The sequence below is a fragment of the Eurosta solidaginis genome, chromosome 4, assembly GCF_040869045.1.
Source record: "Eurosta solidaginis isolate ZX-2024a chromosome 4, ASM4086904v1, whole genome shotgun sequence".
In the NCBI taxonomy this organism is placed as follows: Eukaryota; Metazoa; Arthropoda; class Insecta; order Diptera; family Tephritidae; genus Eurosta; species Eurosta solidaginis.
The window spans coordinates 152,012,205-152,033,011 of NC_090322.1; the positions used below are offsets into that span (position 1 = coordinate 152,012,205).

Below are 20,807 nucleotides of genomic sequence, written 5' to 3' on the forward strand. Positions count from 1 at the left end.
CTATTAACCACACAAGGGAAACAACAACAGCGTTTCAAGTGCACAGCTGCGTATTTTTTTTTGTTTTTTTTTTGTTTTGCGGGGGGCTGAAAAATGCCTAATGCACCATAATTGCTGCCGTCGCAGCAACCGTGTGTCAGTAGACTAAAAAAAAGCCCCGTTTTAGAACCGTCGCCCACCCCGGTACCGCTTTCGCATTACTTCAGGGTGGCGTTCCATATTTCTCATTTTTTAAGAGCCTACTGTTGTCCCTGCGTCCTGGTTCCCGCTATTTGTTCTGAGTGTCGACTTAGTCGCCACAGCTTCGTATGCGTATTTCTCTGCGTTCCCTCTCAGCATCCATCAGGCGTGTCATTACTAAAAATGCCGTTTTGCTCATTGCAGCACTCTTTCCTGTTGCACATTTGTGATACTAAATTTAACGTGGTAATGCAAGGCGAGTTTTTCCTCGTGGAAACGGGGGCATTGGAACATGACGTGTTCTGCGTTTGCTAACTCCGCGGTACACATTGGGCAATGAGTATCTTCCTCTATCCTACGTTCCATAAATACTCTTTGAAACCGTCATGTCCACTCATTATCTGCGTGAGATGATAGGTTAGCTCGCCGTGCTTCCGCTCATTCCATTGAGCTACGTTCCAAACTAAGGTCCTACGCCCTTTACTCGAGGCCTCCCACTGTTCTTGCCACTTAGCTATTGTTTGTGTCCTTGCTCTTTTCTTGGGTTCTTCAGATGGTCGCTCGATATTAGTGTTATTCAGATCGGCCTTTTCACTTGCCAGTAAGTCCACTGGGATTTTCCGGGTTAGAACCAGAATCGCGTCGTCGGACACCGTCCGATAAGCACTTGCTATTCTTAAAGCAGCAAGGCGGTACTCTGCTAATATATATTTTTGATGGGTCCGTTTAGATCCATACCACACTGGTGCTGCGTATAGTATTACTGAGCTGGTTACTGTGGACAATAGCATTATTCGCATAAGTGCTCCATTAACTTTGGTAACTGCTTCCCCCACCGCTCTGAAGTGCTCTTTGAAAGTTAACTTAGAGTCAATGTGCACTCCTAAGTATTTTAGAGAATCCTTTGAATTGATTTGATGATCCCCGACAGTTAAGACTAACTCGTTCGCCGACCGTTTGGAGCTTACTAATACCACTTCCGTATTTTGGCTAGCCAACTCCAGTCCCGTATTGGTCAGCCATTCCTTTATTCTTGCTACGGCGTCATTACATAATGCTTGAAGCAGGTCCAGTTTCTTGGCCACTACTACCACCGCAATATCATCCGCATATCGCACAATTTGCGTGTTTTCTGGTATATCAATCTTTAGCACCCCGTCATACATTACATTCCAAAGCGTTGGACCGAGAACAGATCCCTGTGGGACGCCTCCAGTGATTTTGTACTCTTTTGCTCCTTGATCAGTGTCAAAAAGAAGTACTCTGTCTTTAAGATAGCTACCTATTATTCTGCGTAAGTAAGCTGGTGTGCCGCAGCTTTGCAGCGCTGCCATTATCTGCATCCAGTTCGCAGTGTTAAAAGCATTCTTGATGTCCAACGTAATCAGTGCACAGCACTTCCTTTTATTGTCCCACTGTTTGTATTGTATCTACGGTGGATCTTGATTTGCGAAATCCATATTGATTATTCGATAAGCCACCTGGTCTTTCTAGAGTCAGCTGTAGGCGCTCACTAATTATACGCTCGAAAATCTTTCCTAGGGAATCCAGCATACAGAGTGGCCTATATGAGGATGGTTGCTCCGGCTGTTTACCACGTTTCAGGAATAGGACAAGTCTTTGTGGTTTCCCCGGGCGAGTGAACACGTCTTCTTGCATACAGGCATTAAAAAGATCAGTAAATAATGTAGGCCTTTTTGTGATCGCGGCTTTAAGAGCTATGTTAGTACTCCATCGGATCCTGGGTGTTTGTTACCAGCAACTCTTTTTGCAGCGTCCAGCACCTCTTGCTTTGTAATTTCCCACTTTGCCGATGTTTTGCTACTACCTTTCGTGGATTTTCGAGCAGCTCTACGCTAATAGCTTTATGGTCGCTGTGTGTGTAAACGTTGCTTATGGACCATTTTGCTCGTCTTGCTATTTCGCTGCTAGCGAAGGTGAGATCTATAATGGATCGTCTGGTACCTGTATCGAAGGTATATATCGCTGGTTCATTTAGGAATTCTAGCCTCAAAGAAGTAAGGCTTTCGAGAAGAACTCTCCCTCTTTCGTTGGTTCGTCTACTTCCCCACACAGATGACCATGCATTGAAGTCTCCACACACTAAAAGCGGATGTTTACCTCGTGCTTCTATAGTGATCCCATATATCATGTCTTCGAACTCGGAGATGGTCATGCTCGGAAGGGCATAGCAACTGAAGACGTATATACCGTTGATTTTTGCCCACGTGAATCCTGCTACCGTTGGCGCCATATTTTCCTGTGGGAGGAATTTCCCTGGTGCCCAAATTGTGGCTTTCCCTGCCGAATCTGAGTGTTAACCCTGCTCCTGGCGATTTTTGTATTGTTCAGAAAGTACCACTATGTCATATCCTCCTACATAGACTGTTTTGGGATAATAGCTCTTGCGCTGCCTCGCAATGGTTTAAATTGAGCTGCAATACCCTCATGAGACAGTGATTTTTCTGCCCTCTCATTGTGGGCATTTGAAACTGCCTGCTGAATGTTGTCCCCCACATAGCGTGCATTTCGGTGCGTTTTCGCAACTTGCAGCCTTATGACCTTCCTAACCGCATTTCCTGTATAGGCTAGACCTATCTACAGTCTCCTTACATTTCTGAGCTATATGCCCGTAGCCCCAGCACCTATAACAGCGTTTCTCTTGCTTGAGCTCTCTAATTCGGCAGGAAACCCATCCCACCCGGATTCTTTGCGTATTAAGAACAACCTTGGCATCATCCGCTGTAAGGCTTATAAGTGCTGACTTCATGCCACTGCTGTGCGTATGCTTTTATGGCAGTCACATATGGAAATTTGATGTTGCATTGCTGGTGGAGGGCGTTGCAAATCTCCTCGGGCGTAGTAATCTCATCGAGATCTCTGCACTCTAGTGTGACCACTTTGGACGTTGTTATAACTTTAGCCGAGTCCTTTAGTACAGCTTCAATTTCTGATTGGTACGCACTTGTTTTCCACCCTACGATTTTTTCAGCTGTAGTAACAGCTCTCCTTTCGCCGTTCTTCTTATCGTTTGCCAGGGATTTTAATTCGTCGCATCTTCTCACTTTACTCAATATGTCAGCGTACGTCGCATCGCCCTTGCTTTTCTTTTTAGTTAACTGCCACTCTCCCGTCTTTTGCGCTGCAGTGTCCTCTTTTCGCTCCGTCTTCTCTTGCGTTTCTTGCCGTCGATTGTGACCACCCACGTACCCTGGCAAGGCGGCTTTTGGTGTAGTAGTGGGTTTTACCACGTTGTTCTCCTTGGTCGAGTACGAATTGTTCCTCTGTCGCTTTCGTGGGGGTGATGGACTTCTATCCTTGGTACTTTCGCTTGGACGCAATTTATGTTCTAAATTCTTTACCTCTGGGGCCGACTCGATGTACAGCACTTTTATTACGGAGGCCAAGCGCGTGATTTCCGCGTGTATATTATTACGCCCTATGAAGAACTGCATCAAGTCTTCAATCGCCTTGCCTAGCCTTGTCATCTTTTTTTCTCCAGGGGGTTTTGCTGATTTAACGCAGCTGACGCCTGCTTAATTAGCTCACTTAATGTTGGTGTGCCTGTTTGAGCCTTGCTGTCGGAGCTCCTTTGCAAAGCTTCGGTGTAGCACCCGGCGACAACGCTCCTTGCTTGCTTTCGGCCTCCACTCCTTTGGGTTTCGTTACCACTTGCGACGAATTGTTAAGGCCCCAACCGATGGGCCACGCCCTTCTGGTGAGCGAGTTAGCTTCCTTCCTATGAATGGATTGAACGCCAGCTGCGTATGTAAAGTTCGGGTTAACCTGAACTTAGTCTTTATTAATATAACTATAGCACATATCTTATACAGCCGATTATTCTGATATTACAAATGGGATGAGATTATTGCTCAGCTCCTTTCATGAAAGGTAAAAAGTCTGAGGCACAGCCGAACACATTCCCATCATAACTTGTATTACCTCTCTGGCGAGCTGTAACAGTCCCATGCAGTTCGAGTAAGGGCATAGCCATTTATCGCACAGAAGGTCGTATTGTCTACCTCTAACTCTGATTTCGTCTGGCAGGCTGGAATAATCTAGGTCATAGTGTGCGTTAAAATTGCCAAGAATAATACGGTTTTCCCCACTATGTAGCGCACTGATTTCAGGTAGATAACCTCTTGAACAGCAGGTGGCAGGAGGAATATAAATGTTAATTACTTCTAGGTTAGCATCACCTGCCACAAATTCCACCTGCCGTGTTCCAACCTTCGCCAACGCTATCCCTCCATCGCCAAAAATATCTAAAACAGTTTCAAGTGCGCAGAAAAAGTATGGAACATTTAGTACCATATAAAAACCAACTTTTCCTATAATTTGTAGTGTTTGTCCACTTTGCTTGCACTTCATCTCTTTACAGCAACCAAACTACAGCCGTAATATCCACTGGTCTCAAATAGACGCTTCCAAAATAGTCAATTCGGTGAACCTTCTCTGCAAGATAAGACTGCCAAGATACCAATCCATCGCAAGGAAATGAGGGGATCGCTTTTGCAGTGTGTTTTTTTTTTTTTTTTTTGTTTTGAGGAAATCCGTACATTTGGAATTTTTCCTCCAAAATTTAGTGCATTGAAAATGTAGCATAATGGATACAACCCCAATTAACGTGGTTGGGATGAGATGAAGGTCAATAAATATTTCGGCCAACTTTTCCCGCATGTACTCAATCCCATCTCTTTAATACATCGTTCATGGCTCCGGGACTTAGATTTTTAAGCGTGACCTTTGCTAGTTTGTTATTGCTTTTTCCAAAAGCTAGCACCGCAGGATTCAACCTTTCGGTCTTTTATCACTTTTTTTCTATTATTTCTTTTTTGTTGTGAAGTGAGGACAACGCTCATGTGTGCATTGTGCTCGTATACAACATAGTAGTAGTGATAGAACTTTTAGAAAAAGTATCGATACCGGTACCCATATAAAATACTCTGACCCAGTAAAAGGTATCGAGTATACTCGATCCAAGTGTCTACTTCGGAGTTTTTACCAAAATTGAATAACTTTTTTCAAATCCCACTCCTGCAAGAAGAGGCTTTGAAAAGATTTGCAAGATATAATCGAAAAAGCTGTTGCCTTGTCCGTCCTGATTTCGAGTTCTTTAAATTTTTTCCCAAACAATTTTTTTTGTTAGAAAGTTTTTCTAAACGGGGTCGCCCCTCGGAAGTGGTTTTGCAAGCACTCCGAATGTATTTCGCCCATGAAAAGCACCCCAGTGAAAACTCATCAGCCCTGCAAATGCAGTTTGAGATCGGCATAAAACATGTTGATCTCGTCTGCCAATTTGTAGGGAAAATCAAACGGGAGCAAGACGCAAAATCTAAGAGAAGTTCCACCTAAATCTTCTCGGAGATAATATTTTTTTTTTTTTTTAATATTTTGTGGTTAATGCGTCAAGCGTAATACAAATTTTAAATTAGTCAAACAAACAGCTTTTGTTTTACCAAAATAACAAATTCAAGGTTGTTATGTTTATTCTAACGAAATGAAACAGCGCGTATTTGGTAAAATATTTTGTTATTCTTTTTCAAAGGAAAATTTAATTATACTTGTTTGCTCGTTTCTGTATTTGTACAGTTGAATTGTGGTATTAAGTTCACATAGGTTAAGTGATAGGTGTACTATAAGACGGTATTTTTAACCCTTTCATGCATATGGTACACCGGTGTCCAAAAAATATTTCCTTGTATAGCAAGAAGGTTAGCAATATTTTACTAGTTTTTTTGTTATGAGTTACTTAATCTTATCTGAATGTATACATCTCAACTGATTTTCATTTAAAGTGTTTTTTATTATGATAACAAAATGAAAGGTCATGACAATTTATTTAATATCAAGGAAAATTTCCACTGAAATACCATTTCGAAAAGTTCTTTTATATTACGAGTTTAAACTACACAGGGCACAGTGGTCGATTCCATAGGCCAAAAATAAAAAAAAAAAAGTGAAAATTTTGTCACCAAATGTGTCGTTATTGTCTCTTATCAGAACAGCCTTTTAAAAGGTATATTTGTTTTTGTTCTATTCGAACTGTACTCTTTAAGAATAGCATTATGGTATTAGTTGGTTTTTGCAGTGTGAGCAAGTTAAAAATAAACTGCAAGTTTAAAACTATTTAAAAATATATAAAATATCCTTGTATTGAAATAAGTAGAAATGACTATTGAAGTCAAAGCTATTTACTTCATTTTGAAATAATTTTAGTGTTTTCAGCTTGTTGTGTTTTGTTTTTTTTTTTTTTGTTATTTAAAATTTCACCAGTGCCTTTATTAGTGTTTATTTGCACAAATATTTCAATTTCGGCTAAAGTTTTAGTTGAGTTCTTCACCGATCCTCACGTTGGGGACTTGTATCTTATTATTTGTCAAAGTTTTAAGATTCTAAAGTGTTAATATCAGCTGCCACTTTCTACCACTAGTAGCGTCACCCTGATAAATTATTTTCGTATGTTATATGTGCTCGCAAGTAACATATGTACGACATTATTTTATCCAGTCGACGATATGCAAATGTAAACTTTGTTGTGTGTTTGTTGTTTTGTTATTGTTATGTATGCAAGATCTTTAATAACTTTAATTTCTTTATTTAATTAAACATTGTATTTGCCGATAGACACACCTTACCACTATTCCCCACACATTTACTTACTTTTTGTATGCATGCGGTGAAAGTGGCTGGTTGGGGTCGGTATGAAGGTATCACCTGCACCAATTTTATGAAAAAAATAATTATCGCATATTTGTAAAGCCGTGACCAAAGTTTCACGTTGATATCTCTTCTGGAAGTATTTTGGCCACCAACTCCATATAAGACCGACCACTGTGCAGGGGACCCGATTTATTTCTTATTGGAGCTGCAATATATCTAAGTAGGGTTTTAAATTTTTTAAGCTGAAGTATTTCATTTAAGGACTGGTAGAGAAGGTCTTATAAATATTTTAGTAATGACATAGTAGGCTTTGAATCGGACGACGCACGTTGGGGTATTTGATCAATCTAGCTGGCCAAAAGTCGATTTTTCAAAATATTCCAATTTTTTTTAAATATACTCCCTGGCGTTCCTAGATGTCCACTGAATAGTATACATACCCCAAAACCCATCTGTCACGTCAACGGAGCTAACCGCGCACATCTAAATTTACCCTTCCTCTTTGAATTTTCTTTTAGGACAGGTAAATGTGTTTTTAATTCATATGTTTGATTTTTTATACCGCATGTTTTAACTGATTTATTCTACTTGTAATACTACTACTTTTCAATATAAAATTGTTTAAAAACCTTTCAAACAAAAAGATATGTGACCCCGGCCTATGAAAAGGTGGCTTATGACTCAAAAAATTTTTACTACTAAGAAACTGATGAAATGCATTGTTTATCTTTAACAGCTGTTTCTCGTTTCCATAGGCCGGGTCACATATATCTTTTTTTCATGGCATATCATGTCAGTAATTTTTTGGCAATGCATAAGCTTGTGTTTGTTTCGAAGTTTAATAACAAAAACGGCTGCGCCTACACGCAGTTTTTTGAGTGGTAATCAATTTTAGCCGTGTTTTTTTTACACGTAAACGTCTATACGCTTAAACTTTGTATGGACTGCCAAGCGTCAAACTTTAAATACACCTCTGAATTGCTGCGCATAAAATGTACACTACTAAATTTCAATACGCATTATACTCAGATGTAACTGAAAGATGTGTTTATGTTTCACCCTATACACTAATTCTATGTATTCTATGTGTGTCCACATTCATCGCAACTGATTCAGCTATATGTTATACCCTATGGTCATCAGAGGGTTGTGTCTCCACTTTTCGGTACACTCTGTTGCTGTAGCTAGTTGTTTAACCATTGCCGCTAGATGGGTCTCCTAAGCATTATCTTAGCAAGGATAGGCGTTTTTTTACGCGCAAACGTAAACGTATACGCGTGTATAAAAAAACACGGCTTTTGTAAGAGACTTATACCCCTATTGGCAAAAGGTGGCATCCTTGTGAAAACAGCCTCAGTAGCAACACCTAGGTGAAAAGTCTTAAAAATGTAATACTATATCGGATGTACCAAATTTGATTCAAATCGGTAAGCCGTTTCCGAGATGGTAGTGGATATACAAAGAAATATAAAAAAGGTGAGGTGGCAACCCTACTTAAAAGTATCATAGAAATGCGGAGTAAAATACCTTTCGTTTGGTATCCATATTGACATACATATCTCATGTAATGCTAAAAAATTATCCCCGAGTCCCTCGGAACCGGGGGGCTCGATCCATAGTAATTCTGCGCGGAACATCGTTAATTTACTGTCAAATATTTCGTTTCATAACATTGAAGTGAGACACCTAATTTTTTAACAGAAATAACTGCTGTTTTAGTTTTGGCCAGCTAGATTGATCCAATATCCCACCGTGCACGCCAACTTTTTCGATATTGAAAATTTAGAAAAATGGAAAATTTAGATGATTAAAAAAACGATTTTCAAAGGAAAATTTAATTAAACTTCATTGCTCGTTCTATATTTGTACAGCTGAATTGTGGTATTAAGTTCACATAGGTTAAGTCAGGGCCGTAGAGAGAAAATCCGGCCCGGGCCTAAACAATTTACGGGCCCCTATAAAAAAATCCACTAATACATTTGATTAATTTGAATTGATGGCGTCTCATTCATGAATCATTATTGAAGGATTACGTAAAAAAAAATTTGCCACATCAACTAAATGATTTTTGGACTAAGAAATGAAAATAAAATTAACACAGAATATTTACCATTTATACTATTTTATTGTAACGTATAAATAAAATTCTCTTTTAACAGCCACATATTAGCCGTGTTTTTTCTTACACGCCTATACGTTTACGTTTGCGCGTAAAAAAAACGCCTATCCCCGTTTAGATAATGTATAGGGGACCCATTTAGCGGCAGTGGTTAAACAACTAGCTACAGCACAGGGTGTACCGAAAAGCGGAGACACAACCCTCTACTGTATGTCTGTGCATAACATATATCAGTTGCGATGAATAGTGGACACGCATAGACTACATAGAATTAGTGTAGAAGGTGAAACATAGACTCGTATTTCAGTTACATCTGAGTATAATGCGTATTGAAATTTAGTTGTACTAATTTTATGCGCAGCAATTTCAGAGGTGTATTTAAAGTTTGTCGCTTAGCAGTCCATATAAAGTTTAAGCGTAAACGTATATAGATGTAAAAAAAACACAGCTATTGTTTCAAATAATCTTTTCTAGTTATTTGGTAACATTTTAATACATTTCTAATAAATTTAAAGCATAAGCACTACAAACATTTTCTAAATAAATTTTTTTTTAATATTAATTGTTACACAGGTCTCTAGCAATAATTTGGCTTTAACACATTGAAAAAATATCAATTAGTCGACGAGTTATAGCCAAAATCGGCTGAAAATCAGCATTTGACTGTTCGAAAGTCGATAAAAAAAAATCGAACTAACATAAACAAACGCCGCGATACGGGTCTTCTAATTTAGCCTCTATTTTCACCCCTCACTCTCAGAATCGACCTAACTTGAATTTGTTCCACAGTGCTATTTAACCGGAATTTAAGCTTAACTTATTGCTTTTGCTGGTTCAAGACTGTGGCGGTGCCGTGGTGTAGTGGTAGCGTACTCCGCCTACCACACCGAGGGTGCTGGGTTCATGACCCGCGCAAAAGCAACATCAAATTTTAAGAAAAAGGTTCATTCAATTACAAAAAAGCATTTCTAAGCGGGTTTACCCCTTGCCAGTGGTTTGGCAAACACTCCGAAAAGTTTCTGCGGTTAAAAGCCTTCTCAGTGAAAATTCATGTGCCTTCCAGGTGCCTTTCGGAGTCGAAGGTCGAAGAAAAACTTAGTAAAAACTGGAAAAATCGGAGTGATGATGACTTTTGTAGATGAGTTTAGATATGCATGTGTGTTTGTATGAAAAATTTCAAGATCACTTTATTTTACTTAAAAACTTGACTTAAATCGCCCCTCTCCCAAATCGTGCTGGATCCGCCACTGATTCGAACTTGTTGATGTACTTGGGAATGCCGGTAACATCTCCGTATGCTTGCGCATTCAAATTTGGCTTTTGTCAGAAATACTATGAAGAGAGCTCGGTGCATTTTTTTTTGAGGATGTCCCATCGTTTTGAACTGCTGCTGAAAATAGTAAAACATTTTTGTACAACTCCGAAGAAAGTAATTGCAGCCGTACAACATTCTGCAGCATCAACACTACATAAATTGAGACTGTGGGTTGCACAAGGCGTGTAATCAGCATTCGAGTTTTTGTCGAGAATGTGACGTAGTGCTCCGTTGTAAGTTCTTTTCATATTGGCGGGATTAATGGGATTTCATGTTTACCTAGAGTATGGCAAATTAGATCAGCGATTTTCTGACCAGTTTTTTGGTTACAATTCACGAAAGGCAAAAACCATTCTTGAATTGTAAAATTTGTTGCTTTCGAATTGAAATGGAGGTAGCGCAAAATGAACGTAGTCTGTTCAACGTGACTAGCATCAGGCGTACCATCAACGATAATAGCAAAATACTTGGCTTTTTTGCGTTGATCTAATATAGTTTCCCTCACGTGTTTTGCACAAATTTCTATAAACTCGTTCTGAATGTCTGGGGATAGATAGTGAACTTGCAGACGTTTGTGCTGCTGTTGTGAAATCTTAACTTTCTATAAATTGTCTCTAAGTATCGGATCATAATGGCTTATGAGATCTTAGATGCCCAAAAAATTTCAATCGTTTCGTTCACCAAGATATATACTTTCACCTTTGAAAGCTAGGCCCCCAAAAATAAAATAGTGTCCAAAATTCTATATAAAATTTCTTTCCACTTTTGAGTTTCAGTGATTAGCTGTTCATTGATAAGTGTATCAATTCTAGCCTCCTTTTGGATTAGATTTTGTAAAGATCACTAATGAATATAACATTTAAGGTGATCTTGAATATTTTCGTGTAATCGCAGTTTATCGTATAGCTTCTTCCATACCTGGAATTTCGAATATCCGCCGGAAAGACGAATTTTAAGTCGATTTAAAGTATTGGTGCTCAACAGACGACATGATAGGCAATAAAAAGCATTGATACTGGCACTCCACACTAACCAGTCATGCTCCACTTTCTCGCCTTTTGGCAAGATTCTGTTTAACAATGAGGTAGGAAATCCCTCGTCATGACAATCACGTGGAAAAATAACAGGACACTTTGATGACCTCGACGAATTACTTCGTTGACTTCTTCAGATCGCAAAAACTCATTATTCACGGTACCGGTACCGAAGTCGTTTAAATAATCTGGACTTTGATACAGAGTTGGTGGTATTGTTGGAAGAATTTTTGAAGATGAACCTTCATCAGTGTCACCACGAAAACTTTACGATTTCGGATTCATGTAAACATACATTTTTGTTTGATGTTTTTATTGTCTCCTCAGGCCCAGGCAAAAAATCATTATCAATATTCGTTACTTTTGGAATTCGGCTTAAAATTTGCACATGGAACAACTAAAGACCCTCCTGAATTAAAAAAAAAATGTCTTAGTACCTCTAAATCGAATGTGAAACCCCGGGCCAGGGGGGAATCCCCCATTCCCCCTCCCCGTTATTTCCTAGTATACCAAAAAGCCTAGCAATATTTTACTAGTTTTTTCGTTATAAGTTACTTAATATTATCTGAATGTTTACATCCGAACCGATTTTCATTTAAACTGTTTATTATAATAACCAAACGAAAGCTCATGGCAATTTATTAAACAGCAAGGAAAATTACTACATAGGGACCCGATTTCTTATTGCATCTGTAAGATATCTAATTAGAGTTTGAAATTTTTTAAGCTGAAGTATTTCATTCAAGGACTGGTACACAAATTTCTGCAAATTTCGCACTCCCTATACATTTTTTAGTCATGATATAGTAGGCTTTGAATTAATTATTTCTCAATTGGTGTTTTATAGCATTTTTATACCCAGCTGCACTTGTACACAGGGTATTATAACTTTGATTGGATAATGATTGGTTGTAAAGGCATAAAGGAGTCGAGATAGAGATCCATAAATCAAAATCAGGAGTATTGAAAAAAAATTGTATTAAACAATGTCTGTCCATCCGCTAACAAGACATCTTTATAATAGATTGGTATTGAAAATGAGCAAAATCGGACGATAACCGCGCCCATTTCTTTGATATCGAACGTTTAGAAAAATAAAAAAATGAGATAATTCAAAAACGAACACCGCCAAACTAATGAAATTTGGTAGGTGAACTGGCTTTATGACGCAAAACATAAGTCCGAAATTTTTTTAGATATGGGCGTTGCCCCACCCACATTTAGTAGAAGTAAATTGGGAAGTTTGACATGCCTTACGGCGGTTAAAGATATTACATTGCAATTTCGCAGAGGCATTATCCTTGCCAAATTATGTTTATAGACCGAGTGACGGTGATCAAAATCAGTTAAAGACCACGCCCACTTTTCCTAAACCTTCAACCCTAACAAAGTTTGCACTAACTCTATGGTATTAAACTACATTTGACTGATATTCTACCTCAGTAGTGGTATGAGCTGTTCAGCTGAACACAAATCTTAAACAAAGTTTGAAAATCGGCGTGACCCGTCACTTTTTATGTACCCTTTCCAAAATACTTATATTGCCATAAGTCGAACAAAAATCTCCCAATCCGAATGAAGTTTGGCATAATCATTTTTTTATAGCTACAACAGTCTTTACCCGCTAAAGTTCATAAGTGGTAGCCTCTGCTTCTTTTGAACGAAAATGAGTTCAGAATACATATATGTATGTGTTATTATGCAGCGTTATAACACTAACTATTAACCACACAAAGTAAACAACAACAGCGTTTCAAGTGCACAGCTCACAGTGTTCCAAATGCTCAATTTAGTTGGAAGAAAGTGATTTTTTCGACCTTGTTGGAAGCAATAATTTTGTTTTATTATATGTTAGCAAGTGTTTACTGTGCATAACGGTACATTTGTGTTGTTTTAATTCGCCGTAATAGCTTCGCTTTATTGTGTCAAAAACAGGTTTTTATTTTGATCATATGTATTTAATTAGCGAGCTTTGCTCATATTGCTTTATACAACGGTTTTTGTTATTGATTTTATTGTGTTATTTATGTTTTTATTTTGTTCTAAAATATTTAATAAAGTTGAGTGGTTGTAAAACAAAAAGTGTGAATATTTTTTGTGGATTAACTTAATTAAGGTGAATATATTGGTAATTATTTCTGTAAATAAATTTTGGTTGAATGTGGTATTTTCTTTGCATAAAAACTCGTTGAATCACATGAGTTTCTAACACGCGGAAATTTTTTCGAAATTAAAATTCTATTAAAATTTTGGCAAGGACTTTATTCGACTTATATTGTGGTTTATGAATTTTTGTGCAATAAATTATATCAGCATATCAATGTTTGCATAATTAGCTGCCTTTTTTTGCCTAAACGCTTTATTTTTCGCTTACAGTGAAAAATGCCGATAACAAGGAGGGCACTGTACAATGTTTGGTATAATGAAAAACAGCAGAATAAACAAGTTAGGAAGGTTAAGTTCGGGTGTAACCGAACATTACATACTCAGTTGAGAGCTATGGTGACAACATAAGGGAAAATAACCATGTAGGAAAATGAACCGAGGGAAACCCTGGAATGTGGTTGTGTGACATGTCTATCAAATGAAAGGCACTAAAGAGTAATTTATGAGGGAGTGGGCCATAGTTCTATAGGTGGACGCCATTCAGGGATATCGCCATAAAGATGGATCAGGGTTGACTCTAGAATTTGTTTGCACGATATGGGTATCAAATGAAAGGTGTTAATCAGTATTTTAAAAGGGAGTAATCCTTAGTTCCATATGCGGAATCCGTTTCGAGATATCGCCATAAAGGTGGACCAGGGGTGACCCTAGAATTTGTTTGTACCGTATGGCTATAAAATTAAAGGTATTAATGAGGGTTTTAAAAGGGGGTGATGGTAGTTTTATAGGTGGTCGCCTTTTCGAGATATCGCCATAAAGGTGGACCAGGGGTGACTCTAAAATGCGTTTGTACAATATGGGTATCAAAAGAAAGGTGTTAATGAGTATTTTAAAAGGGAGTGGGCCTTAGTTCTATAGGTGGACGCCTTTTCGAGGTATCGCAACTTAGACTTTGTTTGTACGATATGGGTATCAAATGAAAGGTGTTAATGAGTATTTTTAAAAGGGAGTGGGTCTTCGTTCTATAGGTGGTCGCTTTTTCGAGATATCGCCATAAAGGTGGACCAGGGGTGAATCTAGAATATGTTTGTACGATATGGGTATCAAATGAAAGGTATTAATGAGAGTTTTAAAAGGGCGTGGTGGTAGTTGTATATGTGGAGGCGTTTTCCAGATATAGACCATAATGTGGACCAGGGTGACCCAGAACATCATCTGTTGGATACCGCTAATTTATTTATATATGTAATACCTGACAAGATTTCAAGGGTTTTTTATTTCGCACTGCAGAACTTTTTCATTTTCTTCTAATTAATATGGTAGGTGTCACAACCATTTTACAAAGTTGTTTCTAAAGTTATATTTCGCGTCAATAAACCAATCCAATTACCATGTTTCATCCCTTTTTTCGTATTTGGTATAGAATTATGGCATTTTTTTTAAATTTTTCGTAATTTTCGATATCGAAAGAGTGGGCGTGGTCATAGTCGGATTTCGTTCATTTTTTATACCAAGATAATGTGAGTTCAGATAAAGACGTGAACTACGTTCAGTAAAGATATGTCGATTTTTGTTCAAGTTATGGTGTTAAGGGCCATGCGGAAAGACAGACGGACGACTGTGTATAAAAACTGGGCGTGGCTTCTACCGATTTCGCACATTTTCACAGAAAACAATTTACGTCATAAAATCTATGCCCCTACCAAATTTCAAAAGGATTGGTAAATTTTTGTTCGACTTATGGCATTAAAAGTATCCTAGACAAATTAAATGAAAAAGGGCGGAGCCACGACCATTTTGAAATTTTCTTTAATTTTCGTATTTTGTTCCACCATATCATTACTGGAGTTGAATGTTGATATAATTTACTTATATACTGTAAAGATATTAAATTTCTCGTTAAAATTTTACTTAAAAAAAAATTGTTTTTAAAAGTGGGCGTGGTCCTTTTCCGAGTTTGCTAATTTTTATTAAGCGTACATATAGTAATAGGAGTAACGTTCCTGCCAAATTTCATCATGATATCTTCAACGACTGCCAAATTACAGCCTGTAAAAGTTTTAAATTACCTTATTTTAAAAGTGGGCGGTGCCACGCCCATTGTACAAAATTTTACTAATTTTCTATTCTGTGTCATAAGTTCAACCCACCTACCAAGCTTCATCGCTTTGTCTGTCTTTGGTAATGAATTATCGCACTTTTTCGGTTTTTCGAAATTTTCGATATCGAAAAAGTGGGCGTGGTTATAGTCCGATATCGTTAATTTTAAATAGCGATATGAGATGAGTGCTCAGGAACCTACATACCAAATTTCATCAAGATACCTCAAAATTTACTCAAGTTATCGTGTTAACGGACGGACGGACGAACGGACGGACGGACATGGCTCAATCAAATTTTTTTTCGATCCTGATGATTTTGATATATGGAAGTCTATATCTATCTCGATTCCTTTATACTTGTACAACCAACCGTTATCCAATCAAACTTAATATACTCTGTGAGCTCTGCTCAACTGAGTATAATTATGAGTGACATTAATTTGTTCATCTTCTTCAGAAATTTGAGTTGGAACTATCGGAGCTATTTAAGCTTTTATGGCATTTATTTCTTTTTCAATCAACGAGTTACTTTCTTTTTCAAAAATAAGTTTGATTGGCCTACAAAATCTTGTAGAAGATGGACGTGGGTTGTGCCAAATAATTTTATTATTTTCCTTAAGTTGCAACGGAACTAAACAAATTGCAAACAAGAATTCATCGGCTGAAGTGTTTTTGCAAAGTTTGGTAGATCACACTAAAAAAAGACTTTTAAAGCAGCAAAGAGAAGTTTTAAAGCAGTGCAAATGCACTGAACTTACTTTGTCTTTTAAGTGGGCATGTGATGGCAGCAGCGGCCATTCGCGATATAAGCAAACGTTTGATGACAGTTGCGCAGAAAAAACAAATGAATTCTTGTTTGCAATTTGTTTAGTTCCGTTGCAACTTAAGGAAAATAATAAAATTATTTGGCACAACCCACGTCCATCTTCTACAAGATTTTGTAGGCCAATCAAACTTATTTTTGAAAAAGAAAGTAACTCGTTGATTGAAAAAGAAATAAATGCCATAAAAGCTTAAATAGCTCCGATAGTTCCAACTCAAATTTCTGAAGAAGATGAACAAATTAATGTCACTCATAATTATACTCAGTTGAGCAGAGCTCACAGAGTATATTAAGTTTAATTGGATAACGGTTGGTTGCACATGTATAAAGGAATCGAGATAGATATAGAGTTCCATATATCAAAATAATCAGGATCGAAAAAAAATTTGATTGAGCCATGTCCGTCCGTCCGTCCGTCCGTTAACACGATAACTTGAGTAAATTTTGAGGTATCTTGATGAAATTTGGTATGTAGGTTCCTGAGCACTCATCTCAGATCGCTATTTAAAATGAACGATATCGGACTATAACCACGCCCACTTTTTCGATATCGAAAATTTCGAAAAATGAAAAAAATGCCATAATTCTATACCAAATACGAAAAAAGGGATGAAACATGGTAAGGTAATTGGATTGTTTTATTGAAGCGAAATATAACTTTAGAAAAAACTTTATAAAATGGTTGTGACACCTACCATATTAAGTAGAAGAAAATGAAAAAGTTCTGCAGGGCGAAATAAAAAACCCTTAAAATCTTGGCAGGTATTACATATATAAATAAATTAGCGGTATCCAACAGATGATGTTGTGGGTCACCCTGGGCCACATTTTGGTCGATATCTGGAAAACGCCTTCACATATACAACTACCACCACTTCCTTTTAAAACTCTCATTAATACGTTTAATTTGATACCCATATCGTACAAACTGATTCTAGAGTCACCCCTGGTCCACCTTTATGGCGATATCTCGAAAAAGCGTCCACCTATAGAACTAAGGCCCACTCCCTTTTAAAATACTTATTAACTCCTTTCGTTTGATACCCATATTGCACAAACAAATTCTAGAGTCACCCCTGGTCCACCTTTATGGCGATATTTCGAAAATGCGACCACCTATACAACAACCACCACTCCCTTTTAAAACCCTCATTAATACCGTTAATTTGATACCCATATCGTACAAACACATTCTAGAGTCACCCCTGGTCCACCTTTATGGCGATATTTCGGAACGGCGTCCACCTATAGAACTAAGGCCCACTCCCTTTTAAAATACTCATTAACACCTTTCATTTGATACCCATATCGTACAAACATATTCTAAAGTCACCCCTGGTCCACCTTTATGGCGATATCTCGAAAAGGCGAACACCTATAGAACTAAGGCCCACTCCCTTTAAAAATACACATTAACTCCTTTCGTTTGATACCCATATTGCACAAACGAATTCTAGAGTCACCCCTGGCCCACCTCTATGGCGATAACTCGAAACGGCGTCCACCTATGGAACTAAGGATTACTCCCTTTTAAAATACTCATTAACACCTTTCTTTTGATACCCATATTGTACAAACAAATTCTAGAGTCACCCCTGGTCCACCTTTATGGCGATATTTCGAAAATTCGACCACCTATACAACAACCACCACTCCCTTTTAAAACCCTCATTAATACCTTTAATTTGATACCCATATCGTACAAACACATTCTAGAGTCACCCCTGGTCCACCTTTATGGCGATATTTCGAAACGGCGTCCACCTATAGAACTAAGGCCCACTCCCTTTTAAAATACTCATTAACCCCCTTCTGTTTGATGCCCATATTGTACAAACAAATTCTAGGGTCACCCCTGGTCCACCTTTATGGCGATATCTCGAAACGGCGTCCACCTATGGAGCTAAGGATTATTCCCTTTTAAAATACTTATTAACACCTTTCTTTTGATAACCATATTGAACAAACAAATTCTAGGGTCACCCCTGGTCCACCTTTATGGCGATATCTCGAAACGGCGTCCACCTATGGAGCTAAGGATTATTCCCTTTTAAAATACTCATTAGCACCTTTTATTTGATACCCATATCGTACAAACGCATTCTAGAGTCACCCCTGGTCCACCTTTATGGCGATATCTCGAAAAGGCGACCACCTATACAACAACCACCACTCCCTTTTAAAACCCTCATTAATACCTTTAATTTGAGACCCATATCGTACAAACACGTTCTAAAGTCAACCCTGGTCCACCTTTATGGCGATATTTCGAAACGGCATCCACCTATAGAACTAAGGCCCACTCCCTTTTAAAATACTTATTAACACCATTCGTTTGATGCCTATATTGTACAAACAAATTCTAGGGTCACCCCTGTTCCACCTTTGTGGCGATATCTGGAAACGGCGTCCACCTATGGAACTAAGGAGTACTCCCTTTTAAAATACTCATTAAGACCTTTAATTTGATACCCATATCGTACAAACGCATTCTAGAGTCAACCCTGATCCACCTTTATGGCTATATCCCTAAATGGCGTCCACCTATAAAACTATGGCCCACTCCCTCATAAAATACTCTTTAATGCCTTTCATTTGATATACATGTCATACAAACACATTCCAGGGTTTCCCTCGGTGCTTCCCAAGGCAGTCGGTTCTATGTACCGGAGCGACTCGGGATTTTTCCCGACCAAGGACTGTCATTTCAGTGTGACCCCATTTAATTTGTTTCGTCCCTCCCACAAATTGTCATCCTCCCAGCAGCTCCTTGCAGCAGGACTGCTACATATTCTCTTACTCCGGGAAGGTATCGCCCCACGGCGCCAACAACTCAAACAGCTGATACCACTCATAACTACTACCTTCGTAGTAGAGCTGGTAGCAATGCTGAGCATCAGCCCCTGCCCCCGTCTTCTTCTCCCCCCTCTTTTCTGGCAGCAATCGTGCAGGTCAGGGAAACAGACTCTTAGTCCCTGCCTCCGTTTGCACCGTCTGCCAGCACAGAATATATAGGTTTGCGACATCCGCTCAATGCAGCTCCTGCCTTGGGTGGTGCCACTTTCCTAGATGTTCTGGTCTCCGCGACGGCAACCCCTCGACGGGTTTCATCGCGCCATGTTGCCCGGTCGCAAACCCAAATCATCCGGGTACCCCAATGCTTGCCCAAGGGCGCCCAGTCCCAAGGCCACAACAGCAATTGCGTCCTGGCCTTCCACAACCTAGGCGTAGTCACCCGTCACTTACCCCTAGAGTGGCGGCGTCACCCCTCATGCACTTCAGAATTCTGCAGTTCAACTGTAATGGACTAACTGGGAAGATTACGGAGATAGTCGATTTCATGAAGCGGCACAACATCCGCATTGCTGCGATTCAAGAGACTAAATTCACAGCAAGATCTGCATTGCAGACCTGCTCTGGTTATAATGTACACAGGAAAGACCGCGAGAGCGGAAATGGAGGCGGCCTCGCGTTTATTATACACCACTCTGTGCAATATTATATATTTGATCCTGGCATCGACCGCAGGGACAATGTCTTAGAACGTCAAGGCCTATCTGTCCGGTCAGGCGATGCAAATCTAGAAATCATCAACATCTACATCCCTCCTGTCACCTGTTGCCCCAGTGGATACCGCCCTAATATCGAGGCCTTACTCACTGGCAACAATCGCATTATCTTAGGCGATTTCAATGCCCATCATGACCTATGGCATTCAAACTTGCGGGCGGACAGTAGGGGTGAGATGTTGGCGGATCAAATAGACGAAACGACGTTCTGCACAATAAACGGAGACGCCCCCACACGTATGGTAGGAAGCTGTGATAGCTCGCCAGATATCTCAATCGTGAGCGCAGAACTCGTAAACTGCGTCAACTGGCAGCCGATGGTAACATTGGCATCCGACCACCTGCCCATACTTATTTCGTTCGAGCGTACCGCCGACTTCATCGTCACCGAAAAACGCACTTTCATAAACTTCAAAAAAGGAAAGTGGGAAGAATATAAATCTGCAACAGACAGTAGCTTTGCTGCCCTCCCTATCCCGACTGATGCCCGCCAAGGGGAGCGTGCCTTCCGTAAGGTCATTGAATCCGCCTCGGCACATTTCATTCCCGCCGGGAGAATTCCCGAAATCCGGCCCCACTTCCCGGCGGAGGCCGCGAGCTTAGCGAGGGAACGCGACCTTATAAGACAGCTTGATCCAGGCGACCCCCAAATAAGGGATATAAACCAACGCATCAGATTGCTTGTGGACGAACACAAGCGGGCGAAATGGGAAGAGCACCTAAGAGGTTGTAACCTCTCTACCGGTGTAAGTAAACTTTGGTCCACCGTAAAGTCCCTATCGAATCCGACTAAGCACAAAGACAAAGTTTCCATCGCCTTTGGCGATAAGGTGCTGTCGTATGCGAAAAAATGCGCGAGCGCTTTCTGCCGACAATATATAATGAATCCTACGGTC

General features: G+C 39.3%; 1 protein-coding gene across 13 annotated transcripts in view; it reads left to right on the forward strand.

Annotated features, from left to right (window-relative positions):
* The window catches only part of LOC137250507 (keratin-associated protein 21-1-like), a 58,838-nt gene that overhangs the window by 21,641 nt on the left and 16,390 nt on the right, over positions 1-20,807 (forward strand). Inside the window, exon 1 of one of the 13 annotated variants that reach the window (XM_067783433.1) lies at positions 13,308-13,427. The exons of 10 other annotated variants lie outside the window; for them this stretch is intronic. The gene's annotated coding sequence lies outside the window, so the exon portion shown is untranslated. Of the gene's footprint in view, positions 1-13,307; positions 13,440-20,807 lie in introns of those variants that run through there. 2 more of the 13 variants (XM_067783430.1, XM_067783431.1) reach the window with 2 other exon arrangements.